This window comes from Capsicum annuum, chromosome 11 (genome assembly GCF_002878395.1).
Source record: "Capsicum annuum cultivar UCD-10X-F1 chromosome 11, UCD10Xv1.1, whole genome shotgun sequence".
NCBI classification, from domain to species: domain Eukaryota; kingdom Viridiplantae; phylum Streptophyta; class Magnoliopsida; order Solanales; family Solanaceae; genus Capsicum; species Capsicum annuum.
The window spans coordinates 219,413,251-219,426,276 of record NC_061121.1 but is presented as its reverse complement, the minus strand read 5'-3'; positions in this window follow the sequence as shown (position 1 = coordinate 219,426,276).

Sequence of the window (13,026 nt, the reverse complement as noted above, 5' to 3'; positions counted from 1 at the left end):
TTTTTTTTCATTGTCTTATATATTCATCTTCTTCCTAAAATTTAACTCTAAATTCCCAAATCTTCTTCTTCATCATCATTATTTTTTTTATCTATCCAAAATTTTCAAATTATTTGCATTTGGTCTTTCTTTTCTTCATCTTTTTTATTCCAACCGAACTTGACAATGTCGAGCACATCTTCCACTGTTTTTTGTGATAAAGATTTTTGATATTGTAAGTGCGGTCATGAAGCTCTATTGAAGACTTCTTGGACTCAACAAAATCCAGGTCGTAGGTTTTTTACTTGTAAGATTTCAAAGGTATAATTTTTTTTATTTAATTACTCGAATAATTATTGACTTGTAATTGTTTTGTAATTGTGTTCTTGTTTTTATAGAAATTGAGTGGATGCGATTACTTTGATTGGTATGAAGAACGACACCCTTTACAAGAAAATTATTTAATCTGGGGTTTGTTGAACAAAGTCAAGGCTTCTGAAGAGAAACAAAACCGAGCAAGAAGATGCTACATTGTTGTCATTATTGCTACTGGTTTGGTGTTGTTTGGAACATGGATATTCAAGCCTAATTGCTGAAATTTTCATGGTAGTGTATCTGCTCCTGGTTTGGTGTTGTCGAGCACATGGATATTCAAGTATAATTATTGAAAAATATCAAACAGATTTAGGCATATGTTGTAAAATTTAGGTCATCTGTTGGAAATTATCAAACAGGTCTTCCCACTGTTGTAACAGATTAGATAGAAATAAGATCGGCATAATGCAACAGATGACCAACCTATTGCAACAGATAAAATATCTGCCAGAATAGATAGAATATATTTTACAACAGACTGACAATTTATTGCATTATAAAAAACTCAACTTTCATCAGAAAAAATTATTGTCACTACATGTACATGTAATTTAAAGTGAAGTAAATTGTAATTGAAATAAAAAACTATTATTTCACAGGCTTTTCTATATACACAGGCTCCAAGTTTCCATTTAGTAGCCCATAAGCCCAGACCTCTTACAGGTTTGCCACAATGTCGTCGCACCAAAAGGTCATTAGCTCGGCCATTTCTATGTCGATTATCAAACATTCGATATGTGCAAGAGCGTGTGAGCCACACGCGTAACCGATATCATTTTTTGAAAATACCCTTGTTTCGACCTTCAAAATCCCATGATTTCTTCATCAACACTTTCTTTGGCAAATGATTCATCATTTTACTCTCCCTCAATAAAATGGGGAATAGCTCCATCAGTGGCTGCACATGGAAAAAAAGATGGACCTCATCGATGACAGGTACGTTGCAGTTATAAACTTTGATATTTCCCTTCTCGAGTAGTATCTCAACAATCCGATAATGTATGTCATCCATACTAATGACTTTAAGAATCCTCTTTGCCTCGGTCCAGCCCTTGCCGTGTGGATTTGGCCTCTCCCCTCTAACATATTTTATCATTTTTTCTTTATTTGAGTCTAACGTAGAAACTAAGAAATCAAATCCCGCGCTACAGTCTAACACAACATTATTAAGCTGATCATACTTATCCTTGAGCTTCTTGCAGAACTCGAGGTCCATTATCCTATCGGCAGCGTCATAAGCTTTCGGATACGTTATTGCCTTTTCCTCATGAGGTAGAGAATTTTGTCAACATGCTATGATATAAGAAGTCAATTTTTAAATAGGTTAGTAATTGTAGAGATACAATAGATGGTCCATCTGTTGGATAAGGTTTTTTGAATCAATAATCCAACGCAACTTATACAACAAATGATAATAAGTTGCAACAGAACCACCACCGTATTGGATAGGGTATTTTGTCCAAGTCAAAAACTTTACACGTACAAGATATTGTTTGAAGATCGACCGTGGCAACATCACCATAACTGGTGATACTGAATTTGTAATTTGCTATTTTATGAGATAATAACCTATTCCCCAAACTGATGTTCATTGATATTATTTTTTCTATTTCGAGAACAAATCGAGTTCTTTATAGGCCCTTGAACTGCACATGCCTTTCATTAAAAAATCAGCCATACTTCTTGTTTATTACTTCAAACATAGCCTTGATGGAAAATTCTCTTTTATCGCCAAACAATGAATTCATCGATTCAGCTATGTTTGATGTCACAATATTGTACCTATACAAAAGAATCACTTAGTACAATATCATACTAAACTTGTAACTCAAATAAGACATTAAATTTATAAGAATGTACCTATCTGCCGGATAGAATGTCTGGCTCCATCTCTCAAAACTGACACATACGAGAAGTTCTACTATCTTGGGATTCATATCCATTATTTGATTGAAATGATCTAAAAACTCCTCTCTACTTTATGCTTTAGCTGCTCTATAAAAAAGGGTCACGACTCTTTCGTTGTGATAGTTGGTCTGAGTGTTCTCTCCAAAATACCTGATGCAACAACCAAAGTATGTTGAAGTGAAGAAAATTGAATCCATCTTTGGAATACTTGGATGCCTATCCGAAATAAAACACAACTCTTCGGTATCTTTGATGCAGCTTCCCAGTTGTTCAAAAAAAATCCATAAGAGGCATCAAATTCCTTGTCTTACACAAAAAGCGATAGAAAAGATGTGATTCTTCGCATCCTGTGCCACCGCTGCTAGCAGAACTCCATTATACCTGCTCTTCAAGAAAGTACCGTCGACGGCTATGCCTTTTCTCAAATGTTGAAATCCTTGAATCCAAGCACCATGGGATACAAAAAAGTACTTGAACCTTTCATTTTCATCAACATGCAATTTCATCTTACTTTCGGGATTTGTGGATTCAATCATGTAACGGTAGGCCTCCAGGACTGCATACCCATGCTCATGTGTCCCCTAACCAAGTCTTTGGCAATATTTATGGACGTATATCTATTCCAATAACTGACCTGGACACCCAATTCCGTAAGCAGTTAATTGGCCATAACCCTTGTTGAAGGGCCTTTGCCATCGGGGAAACTACTCCTAAATTATTCACTGAGGACCTTTGTCGTGGAGTTAGAATTTTCGCCCGAGATGTGCTCCGTACCACATGTGTGATGTTTTTCATGTTTATGAATGACGAATCTGTCAGAACTTGCATACTTCACCGCTTTCAACTACCACTTATAGTTCGGATTAGCACAGTTGAAGTAAAAGACACTGCTCGAATTAATCACCTTCTTGATTCTGAAATCATTTTTAAAGTAAGAAATAAACAAAGTGGTAGATAGTTCATTCTTGTCCTTGAATAATATTTCAATAAAAAAGCCGGTCTTATCGTCTTGAAGATTTCCAGACTATGTCGATTGAGAAGAACTACCTATCGTATTGGTCGCATCAACGGCGTAGGTGTTTGATCATCATCTGGAATATTCATGTATAGTTCATCCAACCTATCATCAAAGATGCCTTGTTATTGTTCTTCTTCTACGTTCTGGTTTTTATTCTCTCTCTTCTTTTAAACCACGTACACCCTTAACACCGGCCTAGATGAATTACTAAGATAAGCACGCAACCAAGCCTGATCGGTTATCCTGAAAGGTAGTAACCTCTGATTTTTCAAGGAGCTGTGTATGTAGCTGATGACGAGTTCTTCCGATTGACAATTCAATCCACAATAACTGATGATTAAGTTCACAAAATCATTATACGAAATATCACTTTGAATTGTCATAGCTAGCGTCTCTAGCATTTCACCCTTGTTCCAATGCCAAACATATCGATTGTTCTTTTCGATATATTGACCATGACAGTCCACCCTTATTGTTATTGATCCCTCCATTGGTGGTACCTAAATAAAGTCATTTGTTAAAAAAAGTTAATAGTGATTTCATAGTGCCGTAAATGAAGACCAACAGATGTGTAATCAGTCGTAACAAATTACTTACCTGTTGGGATTCATGTTACGCTCCTGAAGTTTATTTCAACAAACGAGTCATCTATTGTAACAGGTGAATCATATGTTGCATCATACTATATATCTGTTACAACAGATGAAGTGCCTATTGGGATTGATGTTACAGTACTGAGGCACCTTTGAAGCTGATTCCAATAGATGAATGACATCTTGTAACAGATAATTAACCTGTTGTGACAAATGACTTACCTGTTGCAACAGTAGTAGGAACAACAACGACAATGGTCAACAAGAAGAAGATGAAGATGATAATGAAGCAGAAGATGATGAATAAAGCAGCAGCAACAATGAAGAAGAGAGAAAACAACGATGGATGAGAAGAGAGAGAAGGGCGTCTTTTCCCTTCACTTCCCATTATATTAGGTAAACATTTGGATCAAAGTATAAATTTAAAAACTTCTAGGCTATTCTCCAACTTACCAAACTTTCTTAATCCATAATAAAGTAATTGTCACCTCCACTCAATAATTAAGACTTGTGTCACCTACACCTCATTTTAAAACTCTTTTGTCACCTACAGTTCAAAGCAAAAATATACAAATACACATTTTCTTTTTATAAAAATTAATCTTCCTTTTAAATTTCCTCACTCCATTTCTCCGCCCCAAGAGGACAATCTAAGCACACAAGTATATTATATCAAATATAAATATGTTTGCAAACTTAGCTTAATTTTAAAAATAAAAAACTCACAATCTTAGAAAAAAAAATATAGACCTAACCATGAAGATACATCAATAATAAGAATTTAAAAACAATTATCCAAATCATTCGTACATTAAATATATTAAGTAAAAAAAGAATGAAAACAAAAAGAAATATTGTATGTACTAAAAATTTTTAAGACTCAAAAAATTGTCATACATTATAAATACAAAATTAAAAAATATAGAAAAAATCTTTACAATTCTTACAAATGAATCTTGGGTGATTTTATAATTTGAAATAAATGTGTAATAAATACCTAATAAAAAAATAAGTTTTGTCACATAATTAACCTAGATAAATGAAGCAAGAGAAGACAAAGAGTCCTATTTATTTGCCTGCATATGGTAAGAATCAAACATTAATCACACATAAATATAAAAATCATGAAAAATAAAAAAAACAAATGAATCAAAAGAAAAATGTAATTTCTAGTTATATAAATGTGCCACATTATCGGATCTAGATAAAAACAAATGAAAATTAAAAAAAGAAGAAGAAAAAGCAAAAAAATAACGAAAGTTGAATTAGTAGTTTAATTTTCACAATTTAATGGGAAAATAAATACTTAAAGTTTAATTGACAAATCCATATACAAAAGAAAAAAATATTGTAACTACTTGCTACCTCTATTGCGTCTTCTCTGAAAGTTACCTAGTTAAATTAACAACAAACAAAGGAAAATTAAAAGTAACAAAAACCAGATAAAAGAAAAATGTAAAAGATCATATATAAAATAATCTATTTAAAAAAATTTAACATTATTTAAAAAATTAATAAAATATTATTTCATATAAATTTATTTCTTACATATTTATAATATTTTACCTTTATATTATACTATCCAATTAAAAATTTTAATTCTCATTCAGCAAATTCTTTAATATTTCTTACATATAAGTGTGTATATATTTTTGAAAATTAAAATTAAGGAATTTTTTTAATTAATTAAAGGTGAAATAGAAAAGATCAAAAAAATTTAAAAAAAAAAAGTAGAACTAAAAACAACCTAGCTTAAAAGACTATATTTTTACATTTAATTTTCTTTATTTGTTATGTTTTATTATTTATTTAATATTTTTAGATTTTTATTTTTCTTACCTTCATTCCTATTCTTTTTATTTTTTACCATCTAATTCAATATCTTTCCTTTACTTTGTAATTTATCTTATTTGACTCCTCATTTTTTTCCAACTATCACACTAATTTATTCTTTACCTTTAAATGAAAAATCATAAATCATTCTTTTTAATAAATTTCCATAAAAATATTTTACCTTTAAATGAAAAATTATAAATCTTCAATAACTTTTTATATTAATTTTTAGTTCCACTTTTATTAAATCTTGAACAATTTCTTTTATGAAAGTTAAAACTATAAACTTTTTATAGTTTTTCTTGTTTTAAATATATCAAATAAAAAATAATTTAAAAATTTGTTAAAAGAAAACTAAAAATAAAAGAAACATAACCTGAAACATCTTTTTTTACATTTTATCTATTTACTTTTATTATATATTAGTATTTATTTAATACTTATAGATTTTCCTTTTCTTTTTCTTCCCTTGCTACCTTTTTTTCTTATAAAAAAGAGTAAATACATAATTACCCCATTGATGTTGGCCGAGATTTTCAAAAAGACACCTAAACTATGAATTCGACCTATTACCCCACGATTCTTACTTAATCCGTTGCAAACACACCATTTCGACCCTCTGCATGTATACACGCGCCACAGGCGCGTGAAAGGACTCGAATTTTACTTTTTTGACCAATTAAAAGCTGCCACGTATAAAATAATTGATATATAATTTATATTTTTTTAAAAAAAAATAATATTTATTTATTTTATAAAATTATCCCTACCCCCTCTCCTCCCACCCCAACCCACCCACTCTTTCTTCTTCAACTCAATTCATTCACCATTAAAGCTTCCATTGAAATTTTTTTTCTTTTTCAAATCATTCATTAAAGCTCCATTTTACAATAAATCATATCATTTAACTACCCATCATTTCTTCTTCAACACCATTAAAGCTCTTCAACACAATATCACCATTAAAGCTCCTCCATTGAAGCTTTTTTTTTTTTAAATCATACCATTAAAGCTCTATTTTTGGTTAAATCATATCATTTAACTATCTTTAAAAGTCAATTCAATCATTAAACTTTCAATTCAATCATAAAACTAGTTTTTGAAGTGATTTGAACAAAAAAAAAATGGGAGTGCAGGCTGACGGAGTTGGGGGGGGGGGGGGGGGGGGGTAGGGGGGGGGTGCGAGGGGGGGGGGGTGGATGGGGTGGGGGGAAGAGGGGGTGGAGTGGGGTGTTAAATTAAAATAAAAAAAATTATTAAAAAAATATGCAATCAAACGTAGTTGACACGTGGCAGCACCTGATTGGCGCGTGTTTTCACTCACTCTATTGTGACTGAGATTCAATGAAAAATGGTGCGTTTGCAACGAAATAAAGAAGAATTATGGGGTAATAGGTCGATGTTAAAGTTTAGGTGTCTTTTTGAAAATCTCGGCCAACATCAAGGGGGTAATTATGTATTTACTCTTAAAAAAAATAATCTTTTCATTTAATTTAGTATTTGCTTCCTTTTATTTTACAATTTGTCTTCTCATTCTTCTCCAATTATCATACTAAATATATTCTTTATTTTTAGAAGAAAATCATAAATTTATTGTTTATATAACTTCTCATATTATTTTAATGCATGTTCATCATTCTTTATATATCAAAAGACTATAAAAGAAGAAGTTACATCCCTCCATGTTTTTTATTGTTTGTTAAATCAAAAGAGTATATTAAAAAAAAGAACTTACATCCCATAGCAGCAACTATTTTCGTGATTCACAAATTGATCTTCGATTTTTGGTATGTTGTTCTTTCAAAAATATGATTTTTTTTTTGTTACATCCTGAAATGATTTCTGTTGACATAAAAAGATCAAATCCATATAAAGAGGTTTCTAAGTGAGCAAAATTTTTGAACAATATATGGTGAAACAAATGACCTTATTTTTAGTGAAGGGATGAGCCAAATTACCTGTAGTTTCATGAGAAGTTTGACCAAAAAAGACATCAATTTTCTTTGTTACGGACAATATTATCACCAGTGGTACCAAAACTTGAAAAAGAATTGGCAGTAGCTATGAATGCATCGTTGAGTGTAGAAGTCCTTGACATAACATCTATCGTCGATCCTATTCTTTAACAAATCTAATCACTATTGTGTTCAATCCAAAAAAAAAATTATTGAAATTTTTCTTACTTATTATGAAGTATTAGAGCTATTCATATTCAACAGTTACATACATTAATGTACAGTTATTCATATTCAACAGTTACATATATTAATGTGAAGTTTTTTTTTTAAACATAAATAGAATGACTTGTAAAATACTGGCAAAAGTAAAAAATATGAGAAAAAGGATAAATACCTTTCTTGACTTATGAGACATGCCACATCAACATGTCTATAAGTCTCCTTTATATATATATATATATATATATATAGATACTAGTTTTATGAGGCCAGTGCTAAGCCCGGGCCCAAACTCAAAGTATAAAATTAACAATTTAAAGTTAGAAATATAAATTTTATTATATATATTTTTTACTTTACAACTAGTACATCTAATGATCTGTTAAAAATTCCTAGTGATAAGTTTTCATAATTATTAGAGTTGTTAATCACATAATTGAATAATTTTAAATAAAAAATATCTATGGGGAAGAAGATATACCAAAGAATTAGAATATATCAAAAAGCTACAAGTAATTTGATTTGATATATTGACATGATTTAAAATATTTAATAATTACTCTTCGATTAAGATCATAAATAAAAAAAGGATATTGATATATTTGTAAAATTTGCGAGTATTTATTTTCTTAGTTATAACTAAAAAGAAATTTATTTTGATATTTATTATATAAATTAACTTAGTAAGGATCTATAAGGATATTAAATTATAATTAAACTACATTAATAGATTACTCAATTTGATCAATTTACTTATTATGTTTATTTTTTACACACCCGTTACAAGAGTAATCAATTCGTCCCATTTTAATTATTATTTTATACTTATTCATGTCCAATGTGAAGAACAATAAATACAAGATATTATATACTATATTATAATATCAAAAAGAACCATGAGGTTGTAGTTGAAAATCATTGCAAACTTTAATATTATATTAAAAATTTGCTTGATTTTTTTTTTTTTAGTTAAAGTGATTGTTGATTTAAAATGAAGGGAGTTTTAATTAAATAGTAATCTAACAAGTGGCAAGAAAAAATCTATTATAAAAATTCAAATGGAATGATGTTAACAAAAAGAATAAGGGTGAAAATAAAAATATGTAATAAAAAGACACTATTATTTGCAATGTGTAATAATTTTATTTTACCAAAAACTTAAAATACCAAAAAAAAACTTGTGAGGACTACCAAAGTTTCAAGATTCATGCTAAGCCCGGGCCCAAACTCTAAATATAAAAATAATAAGTATAAATAACATAAATTCCAACCCTTTTGGAAGTAATTACACACTCTCTCACTTTTTTATTTACTTTACTCTCTCTCTTCCTTTTAATATACATAACATAGCCGACATATACATAGCATTCTGTGTATATGTTGGGATTTTCGTAATATGTTTAGGGAGTTGAGATTTTTGTAATACTGAAAACATAAGTTGTGTATTTGTGTAATTTTAGTAAATAATGCTTTAATTAAAATAAATTATTTATATTATATTCTTTTACTGTATAATTAATAAAACCTAATGACACGTGAAAATGAGTTGTTCATAAATTTTCATTATTACTAAATTTGCCAAAAATTTACAATAAAAAAATATATAGAGTAATTTAATTGGCTTTTTTATTCATAGTTATAGTATTTTTTAGTTTTGACACTCCTTACAAAATTATTTGCCTCCATAAATAATAAATAATCTTCATTATGTTACCTTAATTAAATAGTACCAATTTACTATAAATTTTTGGTTATGTAAATATTCAGTTGTCTTAATTTTAATTTTAATTTTAAAAAAATTATCAAGACCATCATCATTATATAAAACATATTCATTATAATTTAAGTATAAACGTTAAAAATAAAATACAATATAGATTTGAGAAAGTAAAGAGCTACAAAAATTCATAAAAATTTATTATTCGTTCATCTCAATTTAAATGTCTTACTTCATTTTTGGTATGTCTCAAAAGAAAGATTTTTTCTATATTTTGTAAGTTTTTCAATTTTAACATTCTACATGACAAGTCTAAGACCACAAGATTTAAAAACTACATACTCCATTCATCTAATATTAGTTGTCCACATTATCAACAATAATAGCCCAAATTATTTGTCAATTTTCAAAATAAAATAGAATTAATTGAATTTTTCTATTTTACTCTTACAATTGAAATTCTTTTTGAAGTGTATGCATGTTTATAATTTTTTTAAAAAAATTGTTAAACAACTCTTCTTATTTATGATTATGTAATGACATGTGATGAAGAAAGTGGACAACTAATATGGGATAGAAGGAGCATATTTTTAATTTAAAATTATAAAATTCAAAAACTTTAACTGAAATGGAAGGAGTACAATATTAAAGACTCAAGATACATCAATCATAAATATTCATGTAAAAATATACTTAAAAGAAAAAGATTTTTTTTTTAAAAAAAGAATTGAGTGTCAAATAAATTAAGGAAAAGGCAAAAGAAAGAAATGAAAAAATTTGTAAAACTACTCTTCGTATTTATGATTATATAATGTCATGTGATGAAGAAAGTGGACAACTAATATGGGATAGAAGGAGCATATTTTTAATTTAAAATTACAAAATTCAAAACCTTTAATTAAAATAGAAGGAGTACAATATTAAAGACTCAAGATACATTAATTATAAACATTCATGTAAAAATATACTTAAAAGAAAAATATTTTTAAAAAAAAAAAGGGAAAGAAGAAGAATTGCGTGTCAAATAAATTAAGGAAAAGACAAAAGAAAGAAATGATTGTAAAGGAAAATTTTTTTTAAAAAAAAAACAAAAGAAAGAGCCATATGGAGCAACATGAATGAATAAAAAGTTTTGTGAAGACTACCAAAACTTGGTATCCTCACTTGTATATAATATAATATAATATAATATAATATAATATAATATAATATAATATAATATAAGGCTTTTATAACCATGGATATGGGTGAAGTTAGTACTAAGAATACAAAACTCGAAGAGGTAGATTTACCTCAAGATATGGATTTATTAAATAAATGGATAATTTCAAAAGTTGAATTAAAAACCATATATGAGTACGGATTTCTTGATAAAATAAAACATAAACAAATTATTAAAACAACTGAACAATCTCTTGCTTTAAATGCTGATGAACAGACTATTCAACTCCTAAATAAGCATGATATTGATATTTTTAAACATAATAATATTATAGGCATATTGGTCTAGTATAAATTGTCTTTCGACCCTTAACACTAAAAGGTCTCCCTGAAACATTTTTAGCTGCTTTGCGTGATGCTAGAAATTTAAATTTTAGAAAATCTTTAATGGGATCTATTGAATCTACTCTTGCATATGGTCCTGTATATTTTAATACTCAGCCAAATTTATAATTATCTCTGATTGATGTAAATATTCTTCATGCTTTAACCTTAAATGTGAAAACTCATGGTTATGATTATGCCCCTGGATCTGAGCTTATAGGATTATCTTACCGCATTTATTATCGTTTATTATCAACCTTAAATCCTCGATGTAAATTAATAGATGATACTTTTGATTGCACTATGCTTATTGAAACTAACTTTATAAAATCCAGGGTTACTACCCGAAGACCTATTCGATGGGATGAAATTGACTTCCCCAAAACATGGATTTTAAACTCAGTCACTTCTCCAAAACAATTGGCGGAGGATGTGACTAATTCAGAGTTAACTCAAGTAACTCAGAATCCAGATGGACGAATTTGTCTACAATTTGATAATAATCCTCCAGTCTATAGAAATTCTTTTTCACTACCAAGAAGATTTCCTTCTATACATCATATTTCTCCCATAGAACCTGATTATGGTCCAGCTAGGAATCGAGCGGCATCTTTGCATACTATTAATTCTGCAGATTCGCATGTTACACCTAAAGGTGTAGAAAAGATTAAAATCAACTCTAAAACTAATATATTTCAAGATTTTGATAACGAAAATTCTACCCCATCTGAGATGGATTTTGATATCAATTCTGTTTAACTATGATGACACAACTTATTGATTTTAGTCCTGGTTCTCAGGCAAGAAAATATATTCAGAAAGAATTTTTTTCTGAAAAATGGAAAGCCTTTAGGACATGGTTTTTTGAAACTTATAATCCTGATGAATTACGAAATATTTTCGAAGAATTCTATGAAATATGTGTCTTACATAATAAAATTATTTTTTTTGTGCCATGATTTATGTCTGCATATTTGCCATCCTATATCAAAATAATTGAAAGATCTTATCAAAGTTATGACGGTACAATTACTCAGACACTGTATCCTCCTCAGTCTTCTTTTATATTACCCAATAATACTGGAATGACTTTTCCTACTTTTCAAAAATTTGTAAATGAAGATGTTGGAAAAATTACTGTTTCTGAAATAAATAATCTTATCGCCCAAAATAATTATTTGAGTCTTTATGTTAAAGTTTTGGGAGAACATATTTCATCTCTTGATAAAAAACTTGACGAATTAATTGAGTTAGTTAACAAACTTAGCCCGCAGATGCATTCCTCTAATATTCCTTCTACTTCCGAAAACAAAGAAGAAGAAGAAGGATATATTTTATCTAAACCTTGTATCCAAAGACCTCCTAAAATAGAAGGATTTGAAAAAGTTTCTCAATTAGACCAATTAGAAAAACTCTTAGATAAAAAGTTCTCTCGTTTAAACATTCAACCTCTTAATATTTCTGATGATTTTGTGCAAAAACTCGAGTCTAATTTTGCTGATAATATCGAATCCACTCAAAATACTGGAGATATAATCTCTTCCGAGCTAAATAAGCTAAAAAGTATGATCAAAAAACAATCGGGAAAAAAATACACTGACATTCCCCGTAGGTTTACTGCATATTATCCACATCCAACTCCTCAAGATGTTCTGATAGAGGAAAGAGATTGGAATCAAACAAATACTTCTTATAGTGGAGAAGCTATTTATGAATGGAATATTGATGGATTATCAGATTGACAAATCTCTATTCTTATCCATCAGATGTCCATGTATTCTACTATTGCCACAGTTACTGCCTCAGCAGAGAATCGGGCCAATAGTACTGACCCAACAATTTGTAAAATAATTGTTACGGGATTTACTGGCCAACTTCGAG